At 38.0% G+C, this 23,305-nt stretch overlaps 1 protein-coding gene across 2 annotated transcripts in view; it reads left to right on the forward strand.

The window, feature by feature from the left end:
* CHRM3 (cholinergic receptor muscarinic 3) overlaps positions 1–23,305 on the forward strand; it is a 511,637-nt gene that overhangs the window by 217,702 nt on the left and 270,630 nt on the right. For both annotated transcript variants that reach the window (XM_073011865.1, XM_037986064.2), the window contains one exon: positions 20,739–20,801. The gene's annotated coding sequence lies outside the window, so the exon portion shown is untranslated. The remainder of the gene's footprint in view (positions 1–20,738; positions 20,802–23,305) is intronic.

A 23,305-nucleotide genomic window follows, 5' to 3' on the forward strand; every position in this document is an offset into this window, starting at 1 on the left:
GGTTTGTTACAACCACTTACAGCATTCAGTATAGTAACATACTGTACAGGTTGTAGCCCAGGAGCAACAGGCTATACCATATCACCAAGGTGTACAGTAGGCTAAACCATCTAGGTTTGCATAAATATATTCTACAACGTTCCCATAAAGAGGACATCACCTAATAACACAGTTCTTAGACTCTATCCTCATCATTAAGCAAAGCATGACTGTACAAAAATGTTTAAAATAATCCTGATCATAATATAGTGTTTTTGTTTTAAGGAGAATGTGTTTATGTTTGAAAATTACAGATGTAATTTTAAAAGAATTTTTCCTATTAGAATTACAGTCTGATAATTCCAGTTTACAATGTATAATCATATCATTCATTTAAAGTTGGAATTTTGAGCAAAAATCTGTGTCCTCCATCAAGATATTTAAGATAACTTAAGGTTTATTCCTTTTATAAGGTCAGTTTATTAGCTATATGAGAACTACTTGAGTGGTAATGAAGGTTTTTCATTCAGGCATTTATAACACTTAGAAAGGTATATGCATATTGATGGTAATAAATATCCTTCAAAGTCACTTTAGGTTGAGTTTCCAAGGGAGTTCTCCAGGTCTTTTCAGGGTTTACCATGGTCAGAACTATTTTCATAATACTGCTAAGAGTCAGTTTGCCTTGTTTGCTCTCACTCTCTCAGTATACAGTGTACTTGACCAGAGGAGTCATTAGGGATAGTATTGTAATAGACACAGTGCAGAAGCAGAGAAGAGAGTCCAGATGTTTGTTCATTAAGCCAAATATGGAAGAGATTTGCAAAAAATGTAAATCATGTCACTTTTTACTACTTTTTTATCTTAGAATATGTATTTTCATAAAAAGATATTTTGTTTAATTATGCTAATTTTAATGGAATGATTATCTAAACTGAATTAAGTACATGTGTTTCATAAATCTCTAGTTTTTTGTGTTTTTTGTGTTTTTTGGGAGGGGGGATGGGGATGGGACAAAGTCTTGCTCTATTGCCCAGGCTGGAGTGTGGTGGTGTGATCTCAGCTCACTGCAACCTCCGCCTCCTGAGTTGAAGCGATTCTTGTGCCTCAGCCTCTCAAGTAGTTGGGACTTCAGGCACCCACCACCACGCCCGGCTTATTTTTGTATTTTTAGTAGAGACGAGGTTTCACTATGTTGGCCAGGCTGGTCTCAATCTCCTGACCTTGTGATCCACCCGCCTTGGCCTCCCAAAGTGCTGGGATTAGAGGCATGAGCCACCGCGCCTGACCATACATTTCTGGTTTTAATGACTAATATGGTAGGTTTAATTTACATAAAGAACAGCTCTGTGTTGCCTCAATAATTTTTAAGACTGTGAAGACATCCTGAAACCTAAAACCTTGAGTCCTGGTGCTCTAAGTTGATTGTCAAAATTACCAGATGTATAACTTGGTGTAGGCTAAATAAAAAGTCTAAGGGAGCTGTGGTTTTGATTTGTAACTTCAATGAGTGGAAAATTAACTTTAAATTCTAATGAAAACTTCTAAATGGTCTCTTCTGTGCTCCCAAAATTCTCCTAAGGCCATCCAAAAACATTATCACCACAAACCAACCAGGCAGCACCCAAGACTTAAGCCCTGAAAGGGGGCTTAAGTCCCCTTTCTCCTTTAAGGGTGTGTTCTGCCTTCTTATTCTCATTTCTGTGGCCTTCATACCCTCTTACTGCTGCGGTTTTATTTAAGTGAAATTTATTTAAGTGAAAGTCATTTAATTTCATTTCAGTGAAAACGTGTGATTTTTTTGTTTGTTGTTTGTTTTTCTAAAGCAACAAAAAAATTTCCACCTCAAAAGGGAATTTATACAAATTCATCTGTTGTGCGTATTCCCACAGGCTAACCCTTAATGACTCAGTACCTTATCTCATCTACATAAGGAGAATAGTAGTAGTAGCTGCATAAGATTGTTGTGAGAAATGAGTTAATACATTTAAGGTGCTTAGAATAAAGCCTAGCATATGGTAACTGCACAGAAAAAGTTATTCTTTTTTAATGTTTAAAAAAAAAAAAAAAAAAAGAGCGCCTATAGTCCCAGCTACTCAGAAGGCTGAGGCAGGAGAATGGCGTGAACCCAGGAGGTGGAGCTTGCAGTGAGCCGAGATGGCGCCACTGCACTCCAGCCTGGGTGACAGAGCGAGACTCTATCTCAAAAAAAAACAAAATTAAAAATTAAAAAAAAAAAAAACAGTTGTCAAATTCTCTTTAACAAATGCATGGGCATCCTGTTGAAACAACTGTTTCTTAGTTTGGAGGTTGCCTGGATTCCTTGTTTTTATGTACCTAGGGAATAAAAACGTGCTTATGAGACTGAAATTAATTACAAGGTCAGTTTCTTAAATAATTTCGAATGTTTACAAATTTAAAAAAATAAACAAACCCTTACTAAGCCTTTTCTTTCTCATGGGAGTTTTTTTTAACATGTTAATTATGTATCTCACCAAAATACTATTAATATGAAAAGTTCAAACTAAAAAAAAAGTCTTAGTAAAATCAACCATTCTATTTTATGTGTATGTGTGTATATCACACATTAATTTTAGAATTTGTTATTTCACCTGAAAAATATCCCAAACCTAACATGCCTTAGATTTATTTGAAGTTTTTTTTTAATGCAAGTGGCCTATAATACTTTAAAACTGCAATGCTTGTTTCTTTGCTTCTATTCACTTAATATTGAAAAATGTTTTACATTACATTTTGTGTTCTGCGTTGTTTTATGATTGTGACATAGGTATGCGTTATTTGTTTGCATTTAGAACTAGAGAAAGCTTTCATTGAGCAACTACTCATTGCCTCAGGAGTTTATGTGTTTTAACAGGAAGACGTCTTTTCACTTGAAGCAATGCCCAAGTATTTATTCATAGCAAAGTTGTTTTCATGCTTTGTGAGGTACTACTTTTATTTTGATAGGCTCCAACCTATATCATAATAAATGTAATAAATTGCGCTCATATCCAATGTTAAATATAATTTTTGTTATAGTTACATTTTAAAGTTTATGTCCAATTGTATTTTGAAATCATTTAGTTATAAACAAATCAAATTCCTTTCTCATTGGCTGAGATTTCCAAACATGCACCATGGCAGGTGTAGGATGTAGCTCACGTATTCTGCCATCTGAATCCTTGTGTGTTTATCACATATGCCTCCCTTGTTGTTCAAAGGTTGCTTTGCTTTTGAGAGTGTTCCCCACATACTTATTGTTACTTTTTTTTTTGTGGGTTTTAATAAATTAGAATTTCTAAAAAGAGCTGTTCTGAGAAAATTCTTGTTTGCAAGAATATTTCCTCCTAGATATTTTCATCTTTTTTTTTTTTTGTATGTCCTAAAATAAGCAACATGAGTACTTTTACATGCAAGGAAGTGCCATAGCTACAATTGCCAAATCCGCAAAACAATAAGCCTCGATAATTCTGTGTTTTAGAACATTTCGTATCTTTGAGCACCACCTTGCAAGCGCCATAGAACGGCAGTGGTGCTGCCGAGCCAGCAGCGCAGGAACGTGAATGAAGGTCAACATTTATGAGTTCCATTACTTAATTCTGGAGAAAAAATGGCAAGTTTCAGCAAGACAACAGTTTTAAATGTAAAACGATTAGACAGAATGTTTGCTCCAGGAAGAATGTTAACTTCACAAATAGATTAAACATGTTATATGTAACAATTCAATCTCAAATCATTTTTGGTACAGATCCCCATATTTTTAAATTTTCTGTTTGCATACATTGCAGGTTTTTGAAAAGTACTATAAATCAAAACACAGAGTTTATTTATGGCTTTTTTTAAGCTTTACTGAGACGTAATTGATATACTATACACTGTACATATTAAAGTGTGCAATTTGAAGTTTAGACATATGTATACACATGTGAAAATCACCAACAAAAGCAAGATGATGAGCATGTTCCACACTTTGTAATACATTGTCATGTTTTTGCAATGCTTTGTAATCCCTCCCTTTGACCTCCCACCCTCATTTCCCATCACCAGGCAACCATAGATATGCTTTCCGTCAGTATAGATTAGTTGGTATTTTCAGGAACTTTAAATGAATAGAATGATAAAAACTGCACTCTCTTTTGATCTGGCTTCTTTCAGTCAGCAAAATTATTTTGAGATTTATGTATACTTTTGTTTCTGCCAATAGTTTATTTCTTTTTCTTGCTTAGTACTACTCCATTATGCCTGTATGCCACTACTGGTTTATCCAATCACCTCCAGAGACAGTTGGCTTTTTTCCAATGTTGGGTTGTTGAAGTAAATCTGCTGTGAATATCTGCGTCCCTATCTATGTGTGGAAAAATGCTGTCATTTCTTAGGTAAATACCAAGGAGTAGAATGTCTGGTTGTATGGTAGGTGTATGTTGAAATTTTTGGGAAACTGCCAAACTCTTTTTTCAAAACAATTATAGCATTTTACGTTTTCAGCGGCAGACGACAATTCCAGTTGCCCCCACATCTTTGCTAATACTTGTTGTGGTCAGTATTTTCAGTTGTGGTCATTTTAGTGGATGTCTAGTGGTACTTGTTTTACTTAGCATTTCCCTAATGACTAATGATCTTGAGCATCTTTTCATATACTTAGTTAGCATCTGTATATGTTTTTTATTGAAGTGACTGTTGAAATCTCTTGTCCATATTTCTACTGGGTTGTTTGTCTTGTAGAGTGTAATCATTCTTCATATCTATTTAGGCACAGATCATGTAAATGTATGTTAAAAGTACTATAGGCCAGACGCTATGGCTCACACCTGTAATCCCGGCACTTTGGGAGGCCGAGACAGGCAGATCATGAGGTCAGGAGATCAAGACCATCTTGGCTAACATGGTGAAATGCCATCTGTACTAAAAATACCAAAAAAAAAAAAAAAATTAGCCAGGCGTGGTGGTGGATGTCTGGAGTCCCAGCTACTCGGGAGGCTGAAGCATGAGAATGGCATGAACCTGGGAAGTGGAGCTTGCAGTGAGCCAAGATCTCGCCACCGCACTCCAGCCTGAACGACAGAGTGAGACTCTGTCTCAAAAAAAAAAAAAAAAAAAAAAAAAAAAAAAAAGTCACCTTTTTATCCCTAAATTCATCCAATTGAACTTCATTATCCTTTAAGATTAATCTTAAAAGAATAATCAAAAATATGAACCAGTTCTAGTATTACTATTCAAGAGATGTGATACTAGAATTTATGCATCTTATTTTTAATACCTCTCTCACATATGATTAAAATTTCTTTTTAAACAATGCATTACAGTCCCATTTCTCATGTCATGGTTATTGAGTTCTCTCTAATGCTGCTCCTAATCTGAAATATACATGCAACACGTTGTAGCTTCATGTGGACACAATAATAGCTAAAAGTGAATAGCACTTTCACATTAAACCATTTGGTCCTCACATCAGCTTGTGTGTATTGTGATCCCTTTTTAAAATGGCAAAACTGAGGCACAGCAAGGAAAGACACTTTCCCAAGGTCATGAGGATGTGACAGAGTAGAGTTCACATCAAGTCTGCTTGACTTTAGTTTCCACTCTCTGTGCTTTTGTAAAACACTCAAATGTTTTCTTTTAAGAAGTGCCCTAGGCCAGGCGCTGTGGCTCATGCCTGTAATCCCAGCACTTTGGGAGGCTGAGGCGGGCAGATCACTAAGTCAAGAAATCGAGGCCATCCTGGCCAACATGGTGAAACCCAGCCTCTACTAAAAATACAAAAATTACGTGGGCGTGGTGGTGCGCACCTGTCATCCCAGCTACTCAGGAGACTGAGGCAGGAGAATTGCTTGAACCCGGGAGGCGGAGGTTGCAGTGAGCCGAGATCGTGCCACTGCACTCCAGCTTGGTGACAGAGTGAGACTCAGTCTCAAAAAAATTAAAAAAAAGAAATACCTTGAGCAGTAATGAATTTTTTAGCAACAAATTATAAATCGTGCCGTAATTTTCCTCCTCCAGTGAACCTTTGTACAAATAAATAAATAAATCTGAGTTGTAACTTTATTTCCCTTTCTGAGCAATAAAATTGCCAAAATGAATATAATGGGATGAAATACAATAAAGTTAATCTTACTGGAAAAGTCTAAAAATTGCAAACTGAGTCCTTCTCAGTTATAGTCATTAAATGTGATACACTCTGATATGCTCATTTTTCTAGTTTGACTTTCAAAAGTATAATATTTTGTCAAGAGACAATCCATTAAACACTGACCAAATCCAAGGTTTGCAAGCGACATGTTTTATTGCATCTAATAGAAAATCTAATTTGAGTCATTTTTCTCTGAACAATGGAATCATTGCATGACGATGCAAAGTTCTATAACATGACAATTCAGACACCAAAAGCGTATTACCAATGTTACAATTAAGATGTTTCTGATGCTGACAAAAAATGAAGTGAATAAGACAATTTTAACAGATTTTAATAATTCTAACTACAGTATATATGATTCTAATGTATGTAAATGAGTTGATGTACACAGACTCATTCGTAAAATAACTGCTGGATCACAGAGCTGGGGAGCCCAGGTTGTTCTGCCTTTAATCTAGCTCTCTGCTTTCTCATCTCCTCATGAACCTGGCAATCTCTTTTCTTTCTCTGCTTAGAGATATTCAGGGATGGAAGTGCCACACCTTTTTTTGTTAGATCTCACCATTTCATCATTTCAAAGGGGCAATCACAATTTCTGTTGCTCCAAGCTTCTTAAAAGGAAGAGTCTTAGATGACATGTGCCATACTTTTAATTTTTACTTTAATTAATATATCATAAGACACAATATCATGTATAATTAACCAGTTTTTGCTTAATTTTTCTTAGGCAGTTTTATTAATTGCTATATAGCTGAAATGTGCATTTTTGTTTACTGAACTGTCACCTCCATAAACCAAGGATTTCAGGACATTCTGAGTTTTGCAAAGTGTTCCTTACAATTTAAGCTTTTCCTGAAATCAGAAAATATTTCTCCCTGTTCTGTGAATTGCATGCCCTCCTCTTCAAACAGATAAGAAAAAAAGCAATCAAATCCACAGATAAACAGACACCGGCCTGTTCTCACTGCTTGCCAACCTCACTTTTCACTAAGCACTGAGAAATGTCAACTTGGACAGGGTAGCATTCCTGCACTCCAAGAAGCAGTGGATTTCTAGTTTTCTTCTCCAGGCTTTCTTTTCCATTCCCTGCAAACATGCACCTAAAAGGATGCTGAGCATCATATCACAGTTCTTACAGGAGCTTCCTCTCAACTCTGTGTGTCCTTGTGAAGTGAGGTGGGATGGACTCACCAAACAGCTGCGTAGAATGGCGTATTGCTCAGGAGCTCCAGCTCTGGAGCTGGACAGCCCAGGTTCACACTCTACCACTGCTGGTTTGCTAATGGGGCCATCTTGAGGAAGCTCCTTAAATTTTTCAGACCTCAATTTCCCCTTCTCAATTACAGGGATGATAAGAATACCCCTCTAACTATGGAGTTATTGTAAGAATATTATGAAGTAATTATGGAAAACTGCCTGGCATTAAGTAAACCCTGTCTGTGTATGCTATTTTTCTTTGTTGGCCCTAAGATTAGGAGAATGCTGCCGAAAACTATATGGCAAATGGGGCAGATGTGATTTGGGATGCCCCTCATCGTTTTCCATATGGCTCTCCCAGCACTTTTAGGAGGACCTAAGCAGCTAAGTGAAGAGATGATGTGATGTTTCACAAAGCCCAAGATTTTGCTAAACCAAGAACAGATTGCATGTAGGGTGTGCACAAGAAAGGCCAAACATCTGATCATCCTTAAGGCTGTTTCTGCCTTGTTAGAGCTTATCTTCAACAAATGACTAGTGACTTGGAGCAGAACAAGTAACTTCAGAGCAGCAAACTGCAATGTGTGATTTTTTTTAAAGAAAAGAATCAAGACAATGTTACATCTATATGTATATTTAAATATAGGGTTTGTAGTTATAGAAAAATGATGCTCACACAACATGTGTCTTGGAAACCCCTCCCAATCTCAAGTACCACATAATGAAGCAGAATTCAGAGCTGGCATCCCAGACACACAGACAAAAAGCAGAAGCCTCAATGTCAGATGACGAAAGGTCTGCAGGTAGAAGGGGAGTGGAAGCAAAGGCTCTATAGGGTAAGGGCTTTGGGAGAAGGAAAACAAGTATCAGTCGTTGTGTATCTGTATGTGTACCTGTCTTTGTCTCTCCCCCGGCAGTCTTTCCCTCTACATGTCTGTGTTTCTTATTCTATTTCTGTGTCTCATTCTGACTCACTCCATTTCTCTTTCACCTTCTGTCTGTGTCTCTGTCTCCTTCTCTCACACACACTCACCCCACAGTAATGACTCCAGTCATTAATCAGAGATGTAAAGTGCTGACAGCCGTGATCAAGAAGGATGGACTGTGCACAGTGGCTTACACTTGTAATCCCAGCACTCTGGGAGGCCAAGGCAGGAGGATTGCTTAAGACCAAGAGTTTGAGATCAGCCTCAACAACATAATGAAATACCCCTCTCTACAAAAATAAATAAATAAACAAATAAAACAGTTAGATGAATGTGGTGGTGTGCACCTGTAGTCCCAGCTACTTGGGAGGCTGAGACCAGAGGATCTCTTGAGCATGGGAGTTTGAAGCTACAGTGAGCTATGTTTGCACCCCTGCACTCAAGCCTGGGTGATAGAATGAGACCCTGTCTCCAATAGTAATAATAATAATAATAATAATAACAACAAATTTTAAAAGGATGCAATATTGCATTTAAGAGAAAAACAACAGAGCAGGGTAATTCAGATATTCCTGTATCCTGCCTGTGCTTTCCTAGAGACCAAGTTTTGTGAGTTTAAGTGATTAGTTACATTTCTCAAAAATTAATCAGATTCTGACTTCCGAAAAATACAGAAGGTAGGAAAGAGACTGCTTATTTTTAAAATATTTACAATCAAATCAAACCCTTAAAAACTGAACAAATAAAAACATCAGTTACATCGTATTACTGAGAGAGCAACCCAAAGATCCAAATGGGCAATGGCACACATAGTATGGAATTTTAAACTAGAATCCTAGTTTAAGGATTCATTACTAGTATTATGTGTATGATGTGGGTAATGGCTGTCACATCTTACTTGGAGGACATGGAAATAATGGTAGAATTTTCATGCTTATTTACAAAATAGGTTTATGCTGGACCCAGGAAAAATGGACTTAAGTTCCTAACTCTATTCTTTCCTTGGAACTCAGATTTCCAATGATGCGTGCTGCTTTTAGCTAATTAAATAACCTAGCTTTTACCTTATGTGACAAAACACATTTTCTCAGGATAGCTGATGTTATATATGGCTTAAGGAAAACAGTGTGCTTTAATTTACACAAATGGTAGGAATTATTTTATAGATTGCAGATATATATATATATGCACACACACACACACACACACACATATATATATATATATAGAGAGAGAGAGAGAGAGTATTTTTCAATCCCAAGATGAGTGTCTAATTGCCAAAAATTCAGGAAATGTGTTTCAAAGTAATGCTTATTTTATACACAGTAGGATTGTTGGAATTTAAAAAAGGAAAATGGAATACAAAGGTATTATACTCAAATAAAAAGCATATAGCCTTTCAAATAAGCCAGATACGGAGCTTACAGGTGGGGCAGATACCCTGAAGAAAAAGGATGCGGGAGGTCAGGCTTTGAAAAAGCATATTAGTGTTAGCCACCCTTTGGGCACAGTCCCATTATATAAAAATAGTAACTTCTGGTTCCTGGGCACTTTCTGTGTCCCAGACATTTGCTACACTCTATATGCTACTTTATTTCATGCTTTCAAAAACTTATGTAAGGTGAGCATCTCTGTTTTATAGGAAATGTGAGTCGCTTAAATCTAAGATCCAAGAGGGTTTTTCTTGGAGAAGACGCAGGTACCTCCATGTTATCAGCTAAGAATCAGGTGGGAAAAGCTCCTTCCGTTGTACAGACCTGGTGCTCCTACCAAGTGGGAGAAGTGACACTTCCTTTGGTCATCTGGCATGGGGACTGAAGGATGGTAGGAATCTTCTAGAGTGCTTCTGTTTTAGAAAGACCAGGCAGTAGCCTTGGTTATGAGAATGCATTGATTGGGCAACCATAAACACAAGCAATAAACAACTTATACAACTTTGATAGCTATTTGTAGGAAGTTCATCTGTATACTCACAAATTAAATAGAGGGAAAGTATCTTAAGTGACAAAGAAGAATGTTACTACATCAATAATCCAATTATCTCCATTATCGTAGTGCCTCATCCTGGGTGTAATTGATGTCACCCAAATATCTCCATTACCATAGTGCCTCATCCTGGATGTAATTGATGTCACCCTTCTGTTCCATGACTTGGACCCAAAACGAGGGCAGTCTTTAACACTGAATGCGACGAGTGTTTCTTCCTAAACCTTGGTTCAGCCAGGACGCTTTCTTACATGCCACTCTTCTAGTGAGATGTTCCACTCTCTATACAACCGTTGAACATGACTTTCAAATCGGAGCTCAGAGTCTTCCTTCTACTTCTTCCTCGCCAATAAGCAACCTAATCTCTCAACATACTTTTGCCTCTATCTTTGTTAAAAAAAAAAAAAAAATAGTGTTATCTAAAACCAATGATGGCTAGTTAGGAACACTTTGGAAAATAAAGGAAAGAACCTTAAATAAACAAATAAATAACTATTATTATCAATCCTCAAGTTGTAAGCACTATTAACATTGTGATCTGCAAGTTGAACTACACGAAATTGCTGTTAATAGACTTGTTGTCCTCCTTACTCAGCAAATTCATGTGCTTAAACCTAAATTTAGTGTATGTCTTTTTAAGATTATTTTGTGCATAGATTTATATTTATAAAACTGTGGATATGTCCACACAACTTATATCTAGGTTGTTTATGTTTTGCTGAATATAACATAGAGTACATTTTACCATGCAACTGTTCTTTGCAAACATATTTTTAATTGAGAGTTTCGCTTAAGATACCCCTGCCTTTGTGCCTTTGCTCTGTAGAGCTAGGGTGTCGTTGGCTCCCGGCAGGCATTTATTCAGCAGTAAATTTTAACTATTTACTAATCAAAGATATTGCTTAAGCCAGCAGGAAAAAGCTGTATTTAGTCAGGACATTTGAGCATTTTCTGAAAGACTTTTTTACAAGAAAAACTTGAGGGAATCCAATTAAATACGTTGTTTGCAGTACCAGCAGTATTATATTTCCTGAGAACAGCTGTACAATAGGAATTGCCAAAATTATAATTCATCACATCAAAACTGACCTTTCCAAATATTTAAGAGGTTGAAATTTTAGCTAAATACAGTTTCAGGAGCTCATTAGATTTTCAAGAGTATATCTAAGAATATCATGGCTACATTTCAAAATGTGGTATTTGAAGATATGTGTTTCTAAATGATGTTACCAGATTTTTAAATATATTCCAAATCCATTAGTCATTGTTGTGCAATGCAGAGTGCAGCATTCCCTTCTTAGAAAGATACATTTACTTTTGTGATGTTATAGAGTCTATGAAATCTGGGCAAATACTTATCTAGACTCAAGAGCACATTCAATTTCGGGCTAAGCTAGATTCTAAAGAATGATTTTGTTTCTTTCTGTGCTGATGTAGAGAAGAATCCTGAGTTGTCTGTGCAGGGCATCATTTAGCATAGCTCCCCCACATGGTCAAACAAAATTGAGAAAAGCAAGCATCAGAATATAGCTGCCTTTAGAAAAGTTCACAGCCCACATCTCAGTTTTGACATCTCTGAGTAATCCCATTGTAACAGTAATGGTAACATAGTATTTAACCCAGAACTTTCCAAATTTATTTGAGCACCATATCTCTTTTTCGAATATGTGGAGCCCTGCGACATCCAGTAGAATCTAGGAAATGTTGTAACCATCTAGGTAGTGTCTTTTGATTGCTTGAATTTGCCTGCTCTAAACACTATCGTCTTAGTCAGTTATCAGTTAGAATCCAGACAGTCCTGGTGACTCTCTACAATCCCAGCAAGGGTGAACTTTTGGCCAGGCGTGGGAGCTCACACCTACAATCCCAACACTTTGAGAGGCGGAGGCAGGATAATTGTTCCAGCCCAGGAGTTTGAGACCAACTTGGGCAAGATGGTGAGACCTCGTTTCTACAAAAAAATTAAAAATGTAAAAAATTAGCCAGATATAGTGGTGCATGCCTGTAGTCCCAGCTACCCAGGAGACTGAGGGAGGAGGATTGCTTCAATCTAGGAGTTCTAGGCTGCAATGAGTCGTGATGGCACCGCTGCACTCCAACCTGGTTGAGAGCGAAACACTATATATATATATGTGTGTGTATATGTGTGTGTGTGTGTGTGTATATATATATATATGGAGAGAGAGAGTGAGTGAATTTTGTAAAGATGATAAAACATTGGAAAAAATTTAAACGTACAATATGATATTAAAGTATCTATAGTTTTTATCATCATACAACACACTGTACGTGGTGTAGAGTTCCAATATTCATTTCTATCGCCTTCTTCACACACACATGCTCACAACAGATGACAGTCTGTACGTAAGATGACCACTGTAGTGTGCCCCTGGAGGTTCCTTTTGTGCATTAAATAGCATTTGGCAAGGCCTTTTTATTGTTTCATGGCAGTATTCCTAAGTATCCTGCTCATCCTATATCTTAGCAGCATTTATCAATCTTCTCTGCCTGCCGTTGTTAAGTTTCCTTTTTTCTTTTTATCAACTGTGTTTCTAAGGAGTTTTGCTTGGCTGCAGAACACCCAGGGAAATGCATACAGTTAAAAACTCCCCAGGTGTGACTTATTACATATTTCCTCTGGTCTTAATGTGTATCTGGGCAGTAATGTGGACTTAAGGGCACATTTGGGGCTTGCAGTCTTTACCCACCATCCTGTGAAAGAGATAGACATGTGAATAGAGAGTAGGAGCTTTTTTTTTTTTTAATGACAAGCAGAATGGTAAGTCACAGAGGAAACTAGAAGCCCAAATGGTAAATGCAAGCTTAGAGAGGCTGATGCAGCTTCAGTCATGGGGGCCCCTGTCTAGCCTGGAGAGAAGCTCAGGCCTCATATGCTAGGAGGTTTGTTTTCAAGTCACCTTTTAATTGGAATGTAGTAGGTGCCCATTTAAAACAAAAGCAGAACTTGCAAAACAGAAATCTTTGAGGAAAAATGATATACATTCCTATCACTTAAAAGGTAGTCAAGGTGACATTTAGATGTCATATTTCCGCTCTCTTTTTTATTATTTATTTATTTATTTATTTATTTACTTATTTATTTACTTTTGAGATGGAATCTCACTCTGTCACCCAGGCTGGAGTGCAATGGTGCAATCTTGGTTCACTGCAACTCTGCCTCCCAGACTCAAGGAATTCTCCTGCCTCAGCCTCCCGAGTAGCTGGGATTACAGGCACCCACCATGACGCCCAGCTAATTTTTGTATTTTTAGTAGAGATGGGGTCTTGCCATGTTGGCCACATTAGCTTTGAACTCCTGACCTCAGGTGATCCACCTGCCTCGGCCTCCCAAAGTGCTGGGATTACAGGTGTGAGCCACTGCACCTGACCCCTTTTCTCTTTTTTATAACATATAGTTATTCTATCACTCCTCTAAGGTAAATTACTGGTTTTTAACTTCAGGCTGTGGATGAGAAAAACCAAGGGCCTGAGTCTAGACTGCCTGAAGTCCACACTCGACCGCTGCTGAAGACCCTGGATGGAAACTTCCTGCCATTGCAGTGAAGAGTAAAAATGAAACACATTCTCCACACACGCAGGTCCTACATAGAGAACAAAATAGAGCTACTTTCTAGTATTTAAGAATATATCTGCCTGCAGGCTTTAAAACTGAGCCAATATTGTTACTGATTCTTCATTTTCTAATCAGTTCCAAAGTGTAATTGATGAGAATGACGGCCCAACTATGGAGAGATATTGGACTGTCAATTGCACTAGTGGTCCTTTAAGCTGTGTTTCTGGTTCGTGATATTCTTCACCCAAAAGAGTATCTTTTGTAAGAAACAAAAGTATAGGTACACTTTTCCCCTTTAAAATTGGTTTCTTGAACCCCCGTAAACACTATTATTTGGTCAAACTCTGTAACACTGGTTTGGCCCAAAATAAGAACTACTTATCCCTGGCTTTCACATTCATGTTATGACTTAAGAGAGAGAGTGAGAGAGGGGTGGGAGTCAGGGTGGGGGTGGAGGGAGAGGCTCAGGTTCATAGACTATAATTATAAGTCACCTGAGCTGGGGTTGCTGAAAGGTTACCTGAAGAAAAGGGTGATTAATATTTTCAAGTATTTAAATGGAGCCATCTCTGGCTAAAGAATAGCATTTTAAAGATATAATATTATTTTAAAAATTAAGGAGCTTCAAGACTGGACCTTTTCTTTTGTTATAGATTTTTTTTTTTGAACTTTAAAAATTATAGGAAACCATTTGGTGAGTTAGACATTTTTAAAATTATAGTTTCATGGGAAAAATAACAGCATTGACTTTTAGATCTGGATGTGTTTTTCTGTGTTAAAGCTACTTACTAAATGGAGCATGTCGTAGTTTTTACTCAACAGGACAGAGTCTTTTAAAATTCTCTTTGTGAATAATCGTTACGTTGTTTTCTCAAAATACATTTTTCAAGGATTATCCCCCTCTTAATGCCACAATATCAGAACCTTGCCTAAAGATTGTTTTCAGTCTGCCTTTGCTGCAAGACTGTGTTTGAGGCCCCAGAGATAATAAATAGATTTATCTGTGAACACTACTTTTCTTGCCAAAAATCAGATACATAGGTAGATGCATATATAGATAGAAATAGAGATAGGTAATTATAGGTAGGTAGGTGGATAAGAGATCGAGAGAGAGAGAAAGAGTGAGAGAGAGAGAGAGAGAGAAAGAGTGAGAGAGAGAGAGAAAAAGAGTGAGAGAGAGAGAGAGTGAGAGAGAGAGAGAGAGAGTGAATATCCAGTTATGGTGAGGAAATGGGAAACAAAATTGCTACAACTGTTTTGATAAGTAATCTAGCAGTATGTACCAAAATTTAAGATGTGAATACTCTATAACATATAAATCATAATTTTAGGAATATAGAACTAAAAAATGAATAATCTCTGTGTGTGTGTGTGTGTGTGTGTGTGTGTGTGTGTGTGTGTGTAAAATATCTCTTTTTTGAATATTGGCACATGCCTGTAGTCCCAGCTACCCAGGAGACTGAGGGAGGAGGATTGCTTCTCCTCAGGAGGATTATATATATGTATACACACACACACACACACACACACACGACACACACACACGGATTATTATTGCTACATTGTTTATAATAAGAAAAAGGATGCAACCATAATTCTGTAAATAGTAAAAGAATAAATTAGGGCACATCCATGCTGAGGTGGATTGACTCTGTCTTACAAAGCGGGAGTTAGATCAATAGGCATTGATGAGAAATAAAAAGTACTGATTCACGAGAAGGGCATATGCATAGTCGTGAGTGGTAGGATAATAGTAAAAGAAGCGGGTGGAGACTTTGTTCTATTGTACTTCAGTTCGCTGTGCTTCACAGATTCTGTGATTTTTACAGATTGAAAGTTTGTAGCTACCCTGCTTCAGCAAATCCATTGGCACCATTTTTCCAACCCCAAGTGCTCACTTTGTATCTCTCTCACATTTTGGTAATTTTGTTTTTGTTTTTGTTTTGAGACGGAGTCTCGCGGAGTCTCGCTCTGTCGCCCAGGCTGGAGTGAGTGGCGCCATCTCGGCTCACTGCAAGCTCCGCCTCCCGGGTTCCCGCCATTCTCCTGCCTCAGCCTCCCGAGTAGCTGGGACTACAGGCGCCGCCGCCACGCCTGGCTAATTTTTTGTACTTTTAGTAAAGATGGGGTTTCACTGTGTTAGCCAGGATGGTCTCGATCTCCTGACCTCGTGATCTGCCCGCCTCGGCCTCCCAAAGTGCTGGGATTACTGGCGTGGACCACTGCGCCCGGCCTTGGTAATTGGTGTAGTATTTGAAACTTTTTAATTATTATTATATCTGACATGGTGATCTGGGATCAGTGATCTTTGAGGTTATTGTTATAATTGTATTGAGATGCCGTAAACCACTCCCATATAAAATGGCAAGCTTAATTGATAAATGTTATTAATGAATGTGTTCTGACTTCTCCACCAACCACGCATTTCTTTATCTCTTTTCCTCTCCTTGCGCTCCACCCCATTTCCTGAGTCACAACAATGTTGAAATTAGGCCAATTAATAACCTTACAACAGCCTCTAAGTGTTCAAGTGAAAGGAAGAGTTACATGTCTCAATCAAAAACTAGAAATAACGAAGCTGAGTGAGGGTGCCATGTGGAAATCTGAGACAGGCTGAAGGCGATGCCTCTTACACCAAACAGCCAAGTTGTGAATGCAGAGGAAAATTCATGAAGGGAATGAAAAGTGCTACTCCAGTGAAAACACAAATGATAAGAAGACAAAACAGCTTTATTGCTGATACAGAGAAAGTTTGAGTGGCCTGGCTAGAAGATCCAGCCAGCCGCAAGATTCCCTTAAGCCATAGCCTCATCCAGAGCAAGGCTTTAACTCTTTTCAATTCTGTGAAAGTGGAGAGAGCAAAGGAAGCTGCAGAAGAAAAATGTGAAGCTAGCAGAGGTTGATTCATGAGGTTTAAGGACAAAAGCTGTCTATATAATATAAAATTACAAGGTGAAGTAGCAAGTGCAGATCATTGATGAAGGTAGCAACACTAAACAGCAGATTTTCAGGGTAGACCAAGCAGCCTTCTGTGGGAAGAAGATGCCATCCAGGACTTTCATAGCTAGAAAGAAGTCAAGGTCTGGCTTTCAAGCTTCAAAGGACAGGCTGACTTGCTTATTAGGAGCTAATAAAGCTGCTAGTTAAGTTGAAGGTAGTATTCATTTATTATTTCAAAAATCCTAGGACCCTGAAGACTTATGTTAAGTCTACTTTGCCTGTGCTCTATAAATGGAATAACAAAGCCTGGATGACAGTGCATCTGTTTACAGCCTGGTGTACTGAATATGTTAAGCCTACTGTTGAGAACTACTGCTTAGAAAAAGATTCATTTAAAAATATTATTATTCATTGACAATGCATCTAGTAATCCAATAGCTCTCATGTAGGCATACAAGGAGGATATTAATGTTGTTCGCACGCCTGTTAATATAACATTCATTCTGCAGGCCATGAATCAAGGAGCAATTTTGGCTTTTAAGTCTTATTATTTTAAGAAATACATTTCATAAAACTATAGCTGCCATAGATTCTTTTGATGGATCTTGGCAATGTCAGTTGAAAACCTTCTAGAAAGGATTCACCATTCTAGATGCTGTTAAATACATTCATGATTCTTGGAAGGAGGTAAAAATATCAACACTAGCAGGAGTTTGAAGAAGTAGATTTCAACCTTCATGGATGATTTTGAGGAGTTCAATACTTCAGTGAAGAAAGAATAAATACCATTGTGGTAGAAACAGCAAGAGAACTAGAATTTAAAGTGGAGCCTGAAGATGGGCCTGAATTGCTGCTATCTCGTGATAAAACCTGGAGGAGGATTTGCTTCTTACGGATTAGCAAAGAAAGTCATTTTCTTGAGATGGAATTAACTCTTGGTGAAGATACTGTGAATATTGTTAAAATGACCACAATGGATTTAGAATATTACAATAACTTAGTTGAAGAAGCTGCAACAGCCTTTGAGAGGATTGGTTCCAATTTTAAAAGAAGTTCTACTGTGGACAAAATGCTGTCAAACAGTATCACATGCTACTTGAGAATGTGATGTATAGCATCACACGCTACAGAGAAATCTGTTACAAAAGAGTCAATCACTGCAGCAAACTTCATTGTTTCTTATTTGAAGAAATTGCCACAGCCTCCCCAGCTTTTGGCAACCACCACCCTAATCAGTCAGCACCCATCAACATTGAGGTAAACCCTCCACCAAAAAAAAAAAAAAAAAATTATATATATAACTCTATAAAGGCTCAGATGATTGTTAGTATTTTTTAGCAATAAAGTATTTTTAATTAAGGGATGTACATTGCTTGCTTGGACGTAGTGCTATTGCACATCTAATTGATGACAATATAGTGTAAACATAACTTTTATATGCACTGGGAAACCAAAAAATGTGTGTGACTTACTTTATTGTGGTGGTATGAAACCAAAACCACAGTATTTCCAAGGCATGCCTGTACTACTTTAAAGAGGTTCGCAAAATATCTTACCTTTTTATGGACATCATAAATCAGAGTAACTTTTTTTGACCTGTTGAAAGAAGCCTGTCATCTGGCCTTCCATAATTATTCTGTCTCTAGTTTTGTTTTCTTCTTTATTTGGTTAACTATATAATTAGGACAGCATTCTCTGGAATTGCCAATCTTATTTTGATTATGTGACCTTTGAGCCATGTTTACTGGGTTTTGGAGAAGACTGTCATCTGTACTTAGATATTTGAACCTCATCTCTAAATGAATGTTACATGCAATTAATTTTCAATAGAATGAATCTGCAGCTAGGATGAAAGCCAATTCCTTTGCTTGCTTTCAGAATGAATGTCTTTCTGAATCTGATACTAGAGAAATTTAATCAGAGAAACTTCAAGATGTTCAATCTCGTTTATTGTCTCCCCATTCTTTTAGTGAACAAGATATTGATATTAGTAGACACTTCAATAATTGAGTTGTGTTTATGTCTGTTTTAACATTAATGGTGCTACTTAATTTTGTATAATATATTTACTTATTTAAAATGATCTGAATTTCAACATGTAGGCCATGTTGGGACTCCTAATTGTAAATTAGGCAAATGTGTAATAATGGGCATTTATTACTTTTAATGAAAAAATCTCCTGTAAATATTTTCTGAGCACCTACTATGCACAAGACAATGGGTTTCTGTGAGATGACTGACACATGGTTAAATGGAATTAACTGAGTACTTGCCCTTTGACTCATTAGATGTTACAGGGATATTAGCAGTGAAAGATGAATTGTATGCTCATCAGCATGCCCTAAACAGGAGAAAATGTCTATTAGATAGAGATGAGGGAGAGAAATAACTCCATCCTCGCACTGAAGTGTTGTTTGATGACTTACCCTCATTTCCTGTAGTAGGAATGAGAGTATTGATATGGTTGAGTTTACTCTTGAAATTCTAGGTACACAGATATTATTTCCTGAGAATGTGCTGCTATGGAAGAGAGGCAAGGCAGCTAGTAGAAAGATTCAGGCAGAGCTGATTTCAAGTTGTGACCCATGGTAACTTACCCCTCGACCTCAGTTTTCCACCCCAGGGTATAAAGTGCATGCATTTCATGGAATGATAGCTCCAGCCCTTCCTTCCATAAGACACACTTCTCAGATAGGGAGGGCAGGGGGAGGGCGGCAGGGGGGAAGGGGATCTTGGGAGAAGAGGAGTCTGAGAGGCCTTGCTTGAGTCAGATGCCCTCCATTGCTGAAAGTGGGAGAGGATCCGGTGATTGACAGTTCCAACATGGCAAACAATAGCAGAGGGAGAGGGAGGCGCTAAAGAGAGGAAGAAGGGATATGAGGGCAGCAGAGGACCAATGCTCGCGAGCATAAATGTGTTTCTCAAACTGATGAAGGAGCAATTACTCTTTTCCCCCAAATCCTTTGCATATTAATACTTTTAGAAACATGTAAAATACAAATCTATTTTTAAATTCTCAATTACATATCCAATTGCTGTAATACTCTCTCGAAGTTTGCTCTCCATCTCTGTACTGATCTTGTCACAGATGACACTCACAGAGGTTTCACTAGGCTCCTCTCTGACTTGCTGAGAAAATCCCTCCACATGCACCTCTAGGATCCTTTTACTTCTTCCATCACAGTCTCTTCTCGGTCCTCTTTCCATTTGGTGTCACCGTCACCGTGCTGTGCAAACTTCAAGGTCCTCCTTTAAAAAATTCAACTACAACTTATCAGGGGATCTCATCCTCAAGTTCTTCCATAGCATTTCCCATCCCTTCATGACCCTCTGAACTCAGCCACATCCTTCACAGTGACACAGTTCCCTGGTTCTTCTGCAAAGCCTGGCACTTCTTTTTCTTTCTCTAGGTTAACCTTCTAATGGAGGTGCTTTCCCAAGATTCTGGCCTCGCTATCAGGCTCAGTACACTTAGTGTCTGAAGTGGAGTTAGGGGATTTTCATGAAGATTGCATTTTCTTCCTGTATGAGATTGGGTTAACTGTAAGATCACTGTATGCATATATTTTGAGTAGTGTCTGGGAGAAGATAGAAACTGGAATACTTGTTGAACACAGACCGTACTAGCCAATTTGCTAAGAGAAGAAGGCAATCATCACTTACGTGTAAAAGGAAGAGATGAGCAACTTCTTTATTTTTATTCTCACTCTATCTCCCTTCCTTGCAACTGGAGCTTAGGCAGGTAGGACGTGAGGAGCTGTAGAATGAGGAAGTCAATAGATATATTTCTTTTCCAGTGACAGGTACCTTAACTTCTCTGACCCTCTCCATCCTCTTCAGGTACATGAGGTTAGGCACCATGATCCAGGAAGTCACTTCCAACTCAAAAATTCTGTAATTTTTTTTTCATTGCCTCTAGTCATGTTGTGTAACCTATTGATGTTCTCTTTCTCAGGGTCCTGGTTATTTGTTAATACCATCTTTTTTTGTTGTTTTTCTTTTCTAGCACTTGTATTGTGATTAGCGGCCAAAAAAATGACAGTCAGAACTTCAGCTAAGGTACAATAAGGTAAGATCCTTTTTCTAGTTGAGCTATTTCCTTGGAAAGGGGAATTGATGGCCCAATCTGTGAGAACAGATTAATAAGGAATAAGAATTTATAAGTTGGTGTTTTCAACATGATGTACAGTTGTTACCATTAGTCATGTTAAATTTTTTGTGTCTTAATAAAGCTAAGTGTGTTCATTTTCTCATCAGTTTAAAAATGGAAATAAAGGCATGTTGATTGAGATTTGAAATAAGTTAACTTTATTTCAAAAGCACATTTGTGTTTAACTGTAGCAATGTGGAATTTTTTGAAATATTGCAAAATGTTTGAATTATTAGTACATATATAGGATTGTGTAGATTGTCTAATTCTTAGAAGCTTAAGAATTATCCCTTGATTTAGATTGCCTTTCTTCAGAATGCTGTACAAATACGATTGTGAACATAAACAGCAACACTGTGGAAAAGCTCAATCTTTCTTAGATGTTATCCTTAATAATGTTTTATCTATCCAGCAAACACTGCTAACATCCTACCTTTAATCCAATCTCCCTATATTAGTCTGTTCTCATACAGCTATAAAGACACTACTTGAAACTCAGTAATTTATAAACAAAAGGGTAATTTATTAATTGTGTTCTACATGGCTAGGGAGGCCTCAGGAAACTTATAATCGTGACAGAAGGCGAAGTGGAAGCAAGGCATGTCTTACATAGTGACAGCAGAGAGGGAGAGAGAGTGCAGGGGAAACTGCCACTTTTAAAACCATCGGCTCTCATGAGAACTCCTTTGCTATCATAATAACAGCATGGGGGAAACCGCCCTCATGATCCAATCACTTCCCACCGGGCCCCTCCCTCAACACGTGGAGATTACAATTCGAAATGAGATTTGGGTGGGGACACAGAGCCAAACCCTATCCCTACCCTCTTCCTTCCTAATAAAATCTTGATGTTGTAAGGACAGCAAAGTGCCCAGCTAAAAATTATTCTCATCTTCCCAGATGCTCTTTCTGTGGCCATGTGACTTAGCTCCAGCCAATGAGCTCTCAGTCTTGGTCCCTGGGGAGAGACTTTCAAGAGGAGATTCCTCTTCAAATGTTTTTTCCTTTATTCCTATCCCATCATTCTATCAGGAAATCACACCCCCACCTCCACCCCTTCTTGCAATCACAGCAACAAAAGCCGAACTGGGGATACTGGAGCGGGAAGATAAAATGAGCTTGAGCTCTTACAAGCCCACCATCAGATGTCTTGTTTCATGAGACACATACAGTCCCTAATTTAGATGAGCTTATTAGGTTTGCTGACACTCAGAGCCAAATGGAGACTTAGCTGATTCAGTAACATTTATATCTGGATATCATGCTAGACACATTACCCTATCTTACTTAAACACCACAGTAGTACTATTAAGTCGAGTATTTTTATTCCCATTTGATGTACGAGGAAACAGGCTCTAAGATGTGAAGAACTTTGTCCTGTGAAACTTGTCCTATGGTAGTAACTGGCACAGGTGAGATTTGAACTTGGACCTGTCAGAGGCTGATCCCTGTACACAGCTGCCTCAATGCTGGCCCTGGCAGCCTGGTTCCAGGAGCTCGTCCTATTGCTGATTACATTTTACAGTTAGGCAGCGGGCATTGTCAGCTCAGTAACTCTTTGACTACAATACTCTTCAATAGCACAGACTTTCCATTTTATTTTCCATTTGTAAAACTAAGTGAACTGAGTCTATTCCTGTATAACAGAAACGAGAGAGAAAGACAGAGAGAGAGAGAGAGAGAGGAAGGAAGGAAGGAAGGAAGGAAGGAAGGAAGGAAGGAAGGAAGGAAGGAAGGAAGGAAGGAAGGGAGGGGAAGGAAGGAAGGAAGGGGAAGGAAGGAAGAGAAAGAGAGAGAGAGAGAGAGAAAGAAAGGAAGGAAGGAAGGAAGAAAAAAAGAAAATAAAAGGAAAAGAGAAAAACAGATCTGATTTGGGAGAATCAGTTTCTATTGGAATTGCCTATGAAAGTTAGTAAAGGAAATATTAATTCTGAGCATCGTATTTTCTTTCTTTCTTTTTTTTTTTGAAATAAAAGTCTAGAACTAATGGTTAAAATATGGTCACCAAAACTCAGCTTTTACCCAGCAATCATAGAATTAAGTATTCTCTGCCTAACTATCTTCATTAATTCACTCTTATTGACTTGGTTCAGAAAAAAAAATACATATATATATAGAGTTTAAAAACTAAGTCATATGAAATTTCTTTCTCAAGAAAGTTATACAAGGCATTGCATAAGGCACTGAGCTGACTTGGGGGATGGGGGAGCTGGATAATGGAAAAATCTTTTGGCTGGAAAATAAGGGACTGGACATGCAGGGGACAGCCCAGCAATTTTTGGCATTACAAAAAGCCATTTCACCTCTCTGGACCTTTGCTGCTTATTTGTAAATTGATGGTATAAGGTATTCTGATGGGCTGTTAGTACAAAATACTAGCTTACCATCTTGGGTCTCCATTGCTAATGCAGGGAAATACTCTG

The sequence above is a fragment of the Chlorocebus sabaeus genome, chromosome 25 (genome assembly GCF_047675955.1).
Source record: "Chlorocebus sabaeus isolate Y175 chromosome 25, mChlSab1.0.hap1, whole genome shotgun sequence".
Lineage (NCBI taxonomy): Eukaryota > Metazoa > Chordata > Mammalia > Primates > Cercopithecidae > Chlorocebus > Chlorocebus sabaeus.